Source organism: Gnatocerus cornutus, chromosome 3 (assembly GCF_029298725.1).
Source record: "Gnatocerus cornutus isolate USDA-ARS CGAHR chromosome 3, icGnaCorn1.1, whole genome shotgun sequence".
NCBI classification, from domain to species: domain Eukaryota; kingdom Metazoa; phylum Arthropoda; class Insecta; order Coleoptera; family Tenebrionidae; genus Gnatocerus; species Gnatocerus cornutus.
Window position 1 is genome coordinate 12,136,908 of NC_142235.1, and position 12,468 is coordinate 12,149,375.

The 12,468-nt window shown below is 30.9% G+C and overlaps 1 protein-coding gene across 1 annotated transcript in view; it reads right to left on the bottom strand.

Moving 5' to 3' along the window:
• Positions 1 to 11,663, bottom strand: part of LOC148176949 (potassium channel subfamily K member 18) — a 236,832-nt gene extending 225,169 nt beyond the window's left edge. The window contains exons 1-2 of the mRNA XM_088032666.1: positions 11,487 to 11,663; positions 7,387 to 7,451 (exon numbers count right to left, since the gene is read on the bottom strand). The gene's annotated coding sequence lies outside the window, so the exon portion shown is untranslated. The remainder of the gene's footprint in view (positions 1 to 7,386; positions 7,452 to 11,486) is intronic.
• Between the last annotated feature and the right edge of the window lie 805 nt (positions 11,664 to 12,468).

The window sequence follows — 12,468 nt, forward strand, 5'->3', positions numbered from 1 at the left end:
TAGAAAATACAACTGTAATAACAAATGGAAAATAAACTTTTCATTTTTGGGGTGGTTTCAAGTAATATTTAATAAATATCCACAAATAAGAGTTCTAAAGATCTCTTAATTATTATAAGCAAAGAAAATAAATTTTTCACCCTTTAAAACTAATCCTGAAACTTAATATTTACAAAATATGAAAATGTGAAAGTTTGAAACGATGACAAGATTGAGAGTCTCAGTGGTTAGAAATTATTAGAATCCTCTTATTATAACTAAAATCGGTGGGATCTGAAATTTTGAACTGATAAAACCATTCCTAAAAATTTAAATTTTGAACGCATAAAATAAAAATTTTCAGTAGTATTAATCATGAAAAAAACATGCACTGCTTCTAATTAAAAAAAAAAAACTAAAAAACTCGTGTCAATGAAATAACTGAATTGAAAACAATGTGATGTGAAAAAATATTTTTCACTATGATCTATTTAAGACCTATTGAATTAAACAAGTTGAACTGAAAAATATAATTCCATAAAAATTCCAGTCTGAAAATGTAGTCAACATTTTCCCAATTTTTCCCTGATATCCAAACTGTGCGTTCATTTACCAAAACATTGAAAATAACGAATAAATTTAACATGCTGATACATAAACGTCGAATAATATCCGTAGCGCAGACATTTTATTAAAATTTATTATTCAGAAGCAATAATAACGTATAAATATAACAGTTTTACGAATAAAATTTAACGATTTGAGGTCAAGCGACTGCTGAAATTATCATAGATACGAACTGTTCGTGGATTTAATTGCTCTGTTAATTCAATTTTCAAAATTGATCCGTCTAGTTATAGAATTTAATTCAAAGCAAACTTCCCAACACGAAATCCCCTAAGACACCTGTGCGCCAATATCCTCCAAAGCTAAGAATAAGCATTTCAGGAGGTTATTTTGTGGCTCTCTGCTGAATGTGCATTTAGAAAGTGGAGCACGTGTGGATGGCGCAGTCCGAGTTTTAAAGTTTTAAAAGCAAATGGGAAGTTTATTTTTTCGTTCCGTGCAACGAATTTTCATTAATATTGCATTGTCGAACATTGCAATTTACGTACTGTTACCAATTCCACTCGGAATTTCTTCGCGAACTTCGAATTGCATTACAGTTCTGCTTATTTACGAGGGACTATCTTGATCATTACATTTGTAATTCATTAGCGTCACGTTTCGATGGGAATCAAGGGTTGTTTACAGGTAATTTTCATGTCTGATTAGATAGGGGAGAGTGGGAGTTGAGAGATGAGGAACTCTATTGATTTTCGGCAACGTGTGGGCATGAATGAGAAAAGCATCAAAGGGCACTAAATTCAGGAAAAATCGAATTCGAAAAATCACCCCCCCTTTCGTTGCAATTCAGATAAATCCCGCGATATCGCCGGAATCGCCCCATAAATCTCCCTTCTTGTTAGTCCATCGTTATAACATCGCCTTCGGTAGTTTTCGCCATAAAGCGAGCTTTCAATTTTCTTAAAATTGTCGTCTACTATATCAGTTTCTCTATTGTTCTTTTGTTGAAAATACAACAAAACAGATTCGAACCTGCATCATTATATGACATTAGAGAGAAGATGCAACGCATCGTAAATCTCACTGATAAAATATCACTGCAAACAATACGCGAATTGATTAATTTCGACAAAACAGAAACCATCAGATTCACACAAACAAACAGTTATTTGCAGTACAAGCGCCAAAAAGAGAAACGAGCGGTGAGCATGTGAGCGAGCTTTCGCTTAGAACTTTTCGCGAGTGTACTGTACATGATTTATTACAGGGTGATTTTTAAACAACGGCAGGCGTTGTAGAATTTGTATTTATAAACCGATTTCAAAAATTTTAAAAACAAATTATGTGGTTTTTAATTTACTATAAACTGATAAATCTAGAATTTTTCTAAATGTCTTAGTATCTTTTGGGCGATATTCAACTTTCTTATTTTAAATTAGCACCCATATTTTTTTTTCATAATTTGGAAGATATTAATTTTCTTAATTCAGAAATGTGAAATATGTTCAACTTTTACTAAAAATATTTAGAAAAAAATATCAAAAATTAAAAAATTTAAGCAATAAATGTTAATAAAAATATAAAACAAAACCGTTATTGTAATGTCAAAAAACAGCCAATAACAGAAAGGATTGGCAATCTTTTTTGAAATTATTGATAACAAAAGGCAATAATAATTACAAATCAGAAAAAACATCTACCTAATTTAATTAAAATACTGTTGAAACGCCATCCCGATTTTTTCATTGCACAATTGACACCATGCACTTAGGTTTTATTAACTTTTATTGCCTTTTTTTTTCAATTTTAATAATTTTTTAAAAAATATTTTTTTGTAAAAATAGAACATATTACACATTTCTTGATCAAGAAAATTAATATCTTCCAAATTATGCAAATAAAATATGGGTGCCAATTTAAAATAAGAAAGTTGAATATCGCCCAAAAGATACTAAGACATTTAGAATACTTCTAAATACATCAATTTATAGTAAAAACCATTTAATTTGTTTTTTTAATTTTTGAAATCATTGATAAAAAAATTCTACAACGCCTGCCGTTTCTTAAAAATCACCCTGTATATGTATTGCTTTTTTTATAATTATTACTTTTTAGTATGTTAGTAAGTTATCAAAGAAACAGGAATATGATGACAACAGTATAACATGGTTATCTACAGTACAAACGCTAAAAAGCCTCATAGCAAAACAGGCGGTAATCCAGCGTAGTCGGAAAGCTGCATATAAGTGAGCTTTCGCTATAAGCTTTACGCGAGAACACTGTACAAATAGATAAAGCGATCGAGATGTAGGTAGTAAACTTTCAGCGAGTAGTGTCAATAATCTACACCCTCATAAAACAATTTTGAGAGGACAAATGATATTTCTAAGGTTTGTACAAAGTCCGCCAACACTAGTGTCTCGGCCCAGAATTGCTATTAATTATGAAGTAATTATAAATATTTTTTTGCACATGTAGAGGAAATGGAGCGCTTCAAATTGACGTAATAAGTTTTAATCTAGTGCTAATCATATGGGATTTAAACGCCAAAAACTAGTTTGCAGTTCAGAAGCAATTGTCATAAATTTTACTGGGATTCAAATTATTTTTAAGAAATATTAAATATCTCGGTACCACATTTTTTATGCTTTGGCAATAACATAACGGATTAAGTTTGCCATCGATTACTCAATTTTGATTTTTGAAAACCGTAGTTCTTGGCGTTTAATTCACATATAATTAGCACTAGATCAAAATTGATTACGTCATTTTAAAGCGCCCCGTTTCCTCCGCACGTACAAAAAAAAATTTTTTTATAGCTTTATAATTAATAGTGATCTTGGACCAGGACACTAATTTTGGCAGACCCTGTATATCCGCAATATGTTTTTTACACAACCGTGGATTTATAGGTTCAGTTATTTAATGTCATACGTGGATTTTGAGACCGAATTTGGAATTTAGGTTAAATTCTGGGTAAAATGAGTCAAAAAAATGCAAGTTTGGCAAAAAAAAAGCGAGATATCGACCGCAAAAATTTGACATAATTTTAGCCATGAATTTTTTTTTTAGCTAAATTTAATTTTGGACTTTCGAAAGTCCGAAATTCTTAACTTAAAAAACGCTATAAAAGAGAGCGAAACTTTCTATCTGTCAAATATTAACAATTTGTCTTGTTTTGAATTCTGCGTGCAATTCTGCGTTAAATGAGCACAATTTTAGTTTTCTTCATAAATAAATGAAACATTGATCAAAATCTGTTTTCAAAGGATCTTTTTAAAGTAATTTTCAATATATTTTTTGAGGCAAAAACGACGTTTAATTTCCTTAAGTTTAATCAAAAAATCAGCTCGACATGTACCAATTGGTCAAATCTCATATCGATAGAGCCAATAGTTTACGAGTGACGACTAAATAGCAAAAAATTCCAAAATTTTCCTCGACCGAGCCGAAATTTTTTTTCGCAAAAAAAGATCTCCAAATTTTTGTTATTTCAGGATGAATTTAAAAAAAATTCGCCAGTAAAAAAATGGCACAAACCGTTTCGTTCTATCTGTCGCAGTTACGGAGAAATTGAACAATAAAAACTATTCGAAACTTTAATCATAACTCAGTTATTTGTTGTCTTACCCGGATTTTCAGAAATCGACCAATAAAATTTAAATAGTTCAGTCATAATTTTTTTCCGAAAAAATCAAATTTTTTGCTTAAAAAACAACAAAGTCTTCGTTACTATGAAATATTTCGATATAAAACAAAAACAAATGGAATGTCCAAAATATTTTCTAGATACTATCCGGGGCAAAAGTTTAGAAAAGATGTTTAATCACTTAAAAATGAAATTGATGTTTCTTCCCAGCGACCAAAATTTCCTTTACATCCGTAACTAAAAAAAAAATTAAAAATCGACTTAGGATAATGTCTATATTTCCAAATTGTAAATTGATATGCGAAAACAGCGTTCTAATTTATTTATAAACAAATGAGCTATGGCAATTTTAAAATTCTTGATTGAAATTTTGTCTGAATTCTGGTAATTTATGACCAGCTATTAGAAGTGAACCACAAGCTTTTTAAATATGCAGAATAAATCAAGTTTAGTTTTTTCCATTCAAACAATGTAGAGATAGATATGTTACAAGAGACCATTCATTTGAATAAGTGTAATTAATTAAAATATCACTTATGTAATTATGGACAGGTTTACATAATAATTTAATTAAACTAATCTTTTAAATATTTTGAAGATTTAATTTACCTTCAGGAAATTCCTATGTTATTGCCTTTAGAAAATGTACATAAGCAAATTAAAAATTTTAAGATTTAGCGTATTTTTATTTCTATTTTATTTGTTACTCAAAAATCATAAAGTGTCTTTAATCCGTTTGATTTTGCGGTAAACTTTTAAACAAATTACCTGAGTGCTTATGTAGGATGACTGAGGTTTTGAAAATTTGCATACGCTCATAGTTGACAAAACTCTAGAAGCTGACGCTAAAATTCGTTTTTTATCACTGATAGTTTTGACGTCGCGACGTCTTAAAAATGCAATTTTTAACTAATCGTGAGGGTAGTGAAATCAACCCCTAATTTATTTATTTTTCAATATAAATGTATTAAAAGTATCTCAGTTGTCATTTTTGATTTTATGCAAATTGTATTAAAAATTTGAGGAAAAAATGCTATTAGTTTTAATCAAGTTAGTTTTCAATTTCATTACGTCAAAAATGGGAAGTACGTTTACATCCATCTGTCAACATCTTGTGTCACCAATGGCATCTATCTATTGGTTTGCTTTAGATTGTAACAAAAGTTTTACTTGGTGAAATTGTCGTTTCGTCGATGTTAATTAACGATTTCTGGTGTCCATGAACTGCAAAATTCCCGAGTTAATCAAAATTGACATTCACGCGAGAGAATGAAGTTACTTGTGAAATTTTGGTGTAAACGTAGTTTGCCACTGCGCCGTCATAATTTTGAAAACTAACTTGATAAAACAGCGTTATTTTCGCAAATTTTAAGCACAATTTGCATTAGATCTAAAATAAAAACTCAAAAATTTGTATCACAATTATGTTGAAAAAATTTGAATTCGCGAATATTTCCGCAAAATCTCAAAAATCTTCTTAGGCAGCGCGACGCCAAACAAACCGTGATAAAAAACACAAATTTTTTCGTCAGCTTCTAGAGCTTTGTCAACTATGAGCCTACGCAAATTTTCAAAATCTTTAAAATTAAAGACGATTTTGGGGGTGGACCCTGTATACCTGTAAATTGGATACAAAATGATTCTTTTAAAAACAGGGAAAACCTGACTTACCCTATGTCGAAATGTTTTGAGCAATGTTCAAATGTTCAAGCATTCGCAGTTGCAAATTTTTATATTACAACAGCAGACACTGGCCCTTCACAAAAAATTTAAAAATTAGTCCCTTATTCTTTACAAAAAGGAAAATAGAGTTGTTTAGGAGTGAAATTTGCTAATTAATTACGGATGTGTGTAATTCAAAATATTTTTCGCCAAATTTTATATTCAAAGTTCCTAGAAATATCTACATTTTGAAGCACTCCAACTTTTCAACAAAAACATAATTTGATTTTTTAGGCAATTTGTATCGTTAATAGGTTTGTATTGTAGGTGCGCCACACGTTCCATATTATGTTCAAATAGTTTTTGTTTTTTGCATTTTTTTTTTTCAATTTTCAATCAGGTACCACCTTTGGTACTGCCTACCATTTACTTCGCATCTGCAAAATCAATTTTTGAACCAAAATTTAAAGAAAATTAAAAATTGAATTTTAAATTTGGCGCCGTAATTTTGGCGCGATCCACTGAGTTTAAATTTTTTTTTCGTAATAACTTATAATAACGAATGGTCTGAAACCATCAGGTCGGATAAAAATACAATTTCTCTTTGCTGTAAATATTTGGAGACAAATTCTTACTACCTGCCTGGACCTACTAGCTGGACGTTTACAATCTAGCCTATGGTGATTGATAACTGCCAGAACCTCTGAAAGATTACCTTGTTTCGAGTCATCCCGCCTTTTCTGCTGCTTGTACAGAAAAGGGCGCATGTGAGCGAGCTTTTGCTGTGAAGTTTCCGCGAGAGTACTGTACATAATTTTGCATACTTTTTCAATAATTACTATGTAAATACAAAAACGAGCACGGAAAACATCAGCACAAAAAACATATGTAATCTCGAACTAACCGCACTACTCCTGTTGCATTGCTTGCATAGATAATATCCAGTGTTTGGACGAAATATTTCTCTGTTATTCATGAGAATGTTTCCAAAACTTCTACTGGCATCCATTAATTCTCATTTCATTTAAAACTAGTACTGGTGCAAACGGAGTTTTGCTTTATTATGTGACATATGTCAAACTACTGACTTGCACAGGTGCCATCGAACATTAATTCTGGAAATATTCTCTAATGAGAAAATCTGCTAATTGTTATTTTCGAAGACAGCAGCATACATATAAAATCATTTTTGGAAGACACATTGCTGTAAAGACGAATGAAATTTCGCCATTTTTTGTCGAAGTACGGTCCTGTCTCGCAAATCCGTCTAATGAAATTCACTCAACTTTCCTAGGTAAACTCCGAACTATGTCGCAACTTTAACTTTCCCAGCGCCATCTTGCAACTTTCTAAAAACTTGTATCTTGGAACTTTTAGTTTCTTACTAAAAATACTCTGTTTCTTGTTGTGGAAGAAAAGGCGAGCCGGTAACTAATGGAATTAATAAACGTTCTTATGGTTCTTTTGCAAGCCAATGGAATACGAAATTAAGACAAAGACAAAACATTCCAATTAACGAAATCACTCACCGTTAATCGTTCGGGGGCGGCGCTATAAGGGGGTGATAGATGCCGTCTACTTGTTGGGTATCGACCTGTAAAAAAGGAATGTTTATTAAGTGGAAAGGTTAATTTATTTATAACGAGGATTTCGATTTTTATCACGTTCTACGAATGGGGAGTATTGAAATTGTGACTTCTTTGTTGGTGGAAATAAGAGGAATTTTTAACGATAAAAAAATTCGATAAAAACAGTGATTTTTCCGGATTTCAGCAAAAAACTGGCGTAACGAGATTGGTGGATGCGCCGGGTCAATTTTATTTTTGTTAATTAAATTATTGGCGTAATTCGAGTTGAGGTTTCAAACTACCGAAATCTCTCACACTCCCAACAATGGAATTCCTTTTTTCCTCCAACAACCCGTCAAGTAAATCGTTATATCCTCAACAAGTTGAATTTTCCGGTGTTATTGTCGGGCTTATTCAACCGCCTCGAGCAAGGTCCACAATGAGACCTTCGCATATCTCGTAAATTGAAGCCTTCACTGAACCGGGATTTTATTTCGCATGTCGTAGAATTGATGCGAGCCTTGTTTAAATTAACGCTACTTAACAAAGCAACAAAAAACCATCAAGAATTCTAATTAAAAATTTGATTTATCCTTTAGTAATAAGAAGTCTCATTATTTCCACAAAACGGAAGGACTTTGTCTGGAAGCAAATCCTGGGAAATAATGAGTAGGCCAACTTGGTCTTGTAACAATAGCTCTGTAGTTCAAACGCGACAATGGACGCTTAGAACTACAAACAGATCGAGAAAAATAACGAAATGGTGGCGGCGCTGCTCTTAAAAAAACAAAATTCTGCATTAAAATCTGTTTACGTTACGACCATGTTTCTTCCAACAGCGAACTTCAATTACCGTTGAAAACAACAAACTTTTCGCGGATTGGAAAAAGAGCAAAATGTATGAAATAAAAAGCTATAGATTACTTTAGCTTCGGTTAACGTAAAAACTTGAAAAAAAAAGCGGAAAATCGCCGAAAAGTTTTATCAAAGTGCTGGTGCAGCGGAAAACTTCGCTTTTCTCGTTTAATGTTTCAGATTTACAACTTTTCTAAGATAACTGTGTTTTATGTCTATAATAAAATGGTGTCGGGTGGTCAATATATTATCGTAATGAGGCTTTGTGATTTGGGCTTTCTTTATTTTGGGCGGTGTTAATTGTGCTTTTCATTAGAACGAGTTTAGGCTCAAAATACACAAATTCAAATAATTAAATCACAAAATTTAAAAATATCAATTTTTACGATCCCAATAGGCAAAATTCACCACATTTAAAGTTTAAATAAAAAAAAATAAATTTTCTAATAATTTTGAACTGGGAATGCGAAGAATTTCCAAGATATTTTTTTTTTAATTTACGAAAACGAAAAATAGATTTTTAGATTATCAGATTTTTATTAAATTCTTATACAGGGTGTATCAAATTTGGCGCACTAACTGTGTGTGTACCATGTAGTAAAGGAAAACACCTTAATTTCCAAAAGAAACTCTATTATCAATATTTTTGAGTAGTCAATCAAATAACCATTCAATCTGTTTAAATATTACGCTAAATTGTTCATATTATTGCTAAAAACAAAATTATATAATAAGTCTGCTGTTTTAAAATTGAGAAACTTATTAATCTAAAATTAAAACTGTAAAAATTTTTCAAGAATTTTTTGAGATTTACGGTGGCCTTTTTTATTGAACGGTGTACAGTTATTGCGCTATTTCTCATACATCCTGTATATGTACGTTAATATACCTTAAACTTGACTTGTTTCCTAAACAACCAACAACTCGATTTGTTCACTTTGAAATCAGTGGCGCAGAAGCAAATTCATTGAAATTTTTGAGTAATTTTATGTCGCAAACAAAAAAACTTTTTCTAATTTTTTTTTCTCTTAATAGCTTCAACTTGTGACAAGGAATTACCAGACTCTTTTTGTACATGCATTTTAAAAACACCTGTATTTAATGTGAATTTAACTTCCGTATTTCGGATCTAACCAAAATTTCAAAAGACTGAACTTTTTTTTTTGATGTGATGTTTTTAGAAACATCAAAATATCTCCAAAACAGAACAATTTAGGTAGGTATATGCGATGATATATGGAGTGTTCTATTTAAAATAAAGAAGTTGACTATTACTTTCGGTATAACAAGAAATAATACTAAAATGCGAATATTCTATTTATTTATTTTTGTTTGCAAAATTTCAGATTTCTGTTGGCTATAGTTTTTAAGAAAACTATCGAATAATCATTGTGGACCACTCTGCATAGCGTGAATTCCTAAACCATGAATTTGAAGAAAAATTATGAGTTTATTAAATTGAAGTACCTAAGTAAAAAAACCTACATCTTTTTTAAATTTTGTAAGAATTTTAAAATTTTTACATCTAGAAACGTTACCTTAAAAAAATTAAAAATTTGTTTACAGGTTTTTGGAAATTATTAATATCTTTAAATCATATTTTTCTTGTAATTGTAAGTATTTTACCAAACAAAACTGAAAAATTCTGGCTTATAACGCTGCTTATTTATAAAAGAAATTATATAAAAAAAAATTAAAGCATTTATGCATTTATAAATTTTTAAAAATCTTCAAAAAATGAGATTACAAAAATTCTTAAAAAAAATTAAAATTTGAGTGGATGCAATGTGTCAAACAGTTTTAAAATTCCAAATATTTAAGAATTCTGGTAAAAACTTTTATTATAAAATTTTAAGAACATTTTTAAATTTCAAAAGATTTATTTTTATAATTTCCAAATATAGTAGCGACTTGAAACTTCGTACCGTTGCAGTAATCTGAACCAATTTGGTCCTTATCTACGTTTTGTAATCTGGAAATTTCACGATTTGTTATTCTGGATTCAATAAACTTTAAGATAAACTGAACTTTTAAGAAATTTCTACCGACTTCATCTAGTTAAATGCAGTGTAGTAAAAAGAATTATAAATGTGTATAACATTATGCAGAATAAATGGAAAACATTGTAAAATAACACGCCTCGCTAATCTGAATTTTGATAATTCGAATCATCTAACAAACTGCCAAAACTATGTAATTTAATTTTTTTTTAAATATTTTATAAATGCATTAAATTCACAAGAGCTAAATTTCGGCAAATAAAAAATGCTTATATGTACTTGATTTAAAAAGAGTATGGAAAACTTAAAATTGCAAAACAATTTTGAGAAATTCTGGATCTGTTATCTGTTTTCAGATAATCTCTAAATTTAAAGCAATGGTTTTTAAATTAGTGAAAGAAAAAATAATAATAATTTTAAACCTTATAATGTCAAAATTTACAAAAATCGAAAACATTACAAAAATGTACAAATTTAATCATTTCAAGTCGAAACATTCTAAAATTATCCGCAAAATTTAGCTGCCAGATTCAAAAATATTTAGAAATACAGTTGAACTAAAATATAAAACATATGCTACTAAAATTAAATATTTTGAAATCCAAAATATTTTAATCAACCAGCGCAAACCTTGAAAGCGGATAAACAAATATAAAATTTTATAATAAACACTACAAAATTTATTTAAAATAATAATAATTATAACAACAAAGCTTTAACCAAAAAATCCAATTAATAGGCAAAATCAACAACGCAAAATCAAAATCAAAATACTAGGAAACATTTCACTGCTAATGTAATTCCCGTTTTGGAATAAATTACCTCATCACCACTGACCCAAAAAATCCAACGTTAAATCAATAAATATCACGTATTTATAAAACGTCAATATTTGCATTAAACTGTCAATTTTATTAAATAAAGCTCACAAAATACAAAAACATCCCCTGTGGTCAATAATTACAGGGCTGGAGAGGTAGAAAAAAAGTGCACTTTTAATAAGACAGATCTTATGTTCCACCGCCACAAAAATCCGTTTTATTATTCAATAAAACAATTTTACGATTCCTGCGAGATTACTCAATTACGAAAGCACCAAATACATCCACTAATCTCAATATTTATCACCTGCCCCCATTTGAACATAATTTCCGTGCCGCCCCCATTAATAATCCAAAAAAAATGAATAATTGCGCAGGCACTCACGTGAAGTTAGGTAATCCAAATTCAGTACAAACACCACACCGCACTAAAATTCCGTGAATTTTTTTACAGTCGTACCAACCACGAAAAAATTTATGAAAACTTTCGCACACGTAAAATACCCGGGGGTGACAAAAGTCTCGTTTTGCGCCACCTCACGACCGTCCGAAGCTCGATGCAAGACTCGGGCGTTAGCGTGGCTCGTCCGAGTGGGGAGTGGAATAGTGGGGGTGGCGTAAAAGTGGGGGCAGATCGATTCGAGAACAAACGTTATAGACTCGAGCTTTCTTTAAATGCTGTTGCCCTAGGCAGCGTTGTGCATATATAAGTTGGTGGCACACAAACATCGGTGGCGGCTAAAAATCTTCTCTGCAAATTTTCAGACTAATTGGGGGTGGGGGTGTTCTCGTGAGAGTCGTATAGAAAATTTAAGGGTCGTAAAAACGGATCCAATCTTGTAGTTGGTAGTCGGGGACGGCGTGAGCATGACACACTTCATATTTCACATTTCCATTTTCATCATTAATATTTGACTATAAAAGATATTGTGTGGTAAGAGAAGACGGCAAGTATTCCCGGGTCAATTTTCAAGACGATGCTGTCAACGGACGAAATTGGGTGGAAAATGGTTGTGGGAATTTTGGGGATTTTGTTTTTGGGTTTTTAGAGATGCCTGTCAACGAAAAGGAGCGGTGATGGAAATTCTCCCGGCGCCTCCACCATTTATACAATATTTCAAAATATTCCACAAAGTTCAACGATTCTGAAGACTGTACAGGTGCCATCATTGTCAGAAATTGAAATGTTCTAGATGTTAAAGCAACCAAATGTAAATGTTAGAATTTTATATATTTAAGTGATTTCAGACATTTCAAACAATGCACAGAACGGCTAGACATTCTAGAATTGCTATTAATTTTTAAATTCAAGTCTGAATTTGAGTTCTTATACTAAACAAATTTCTACGAAATATTGCGACCTGAAA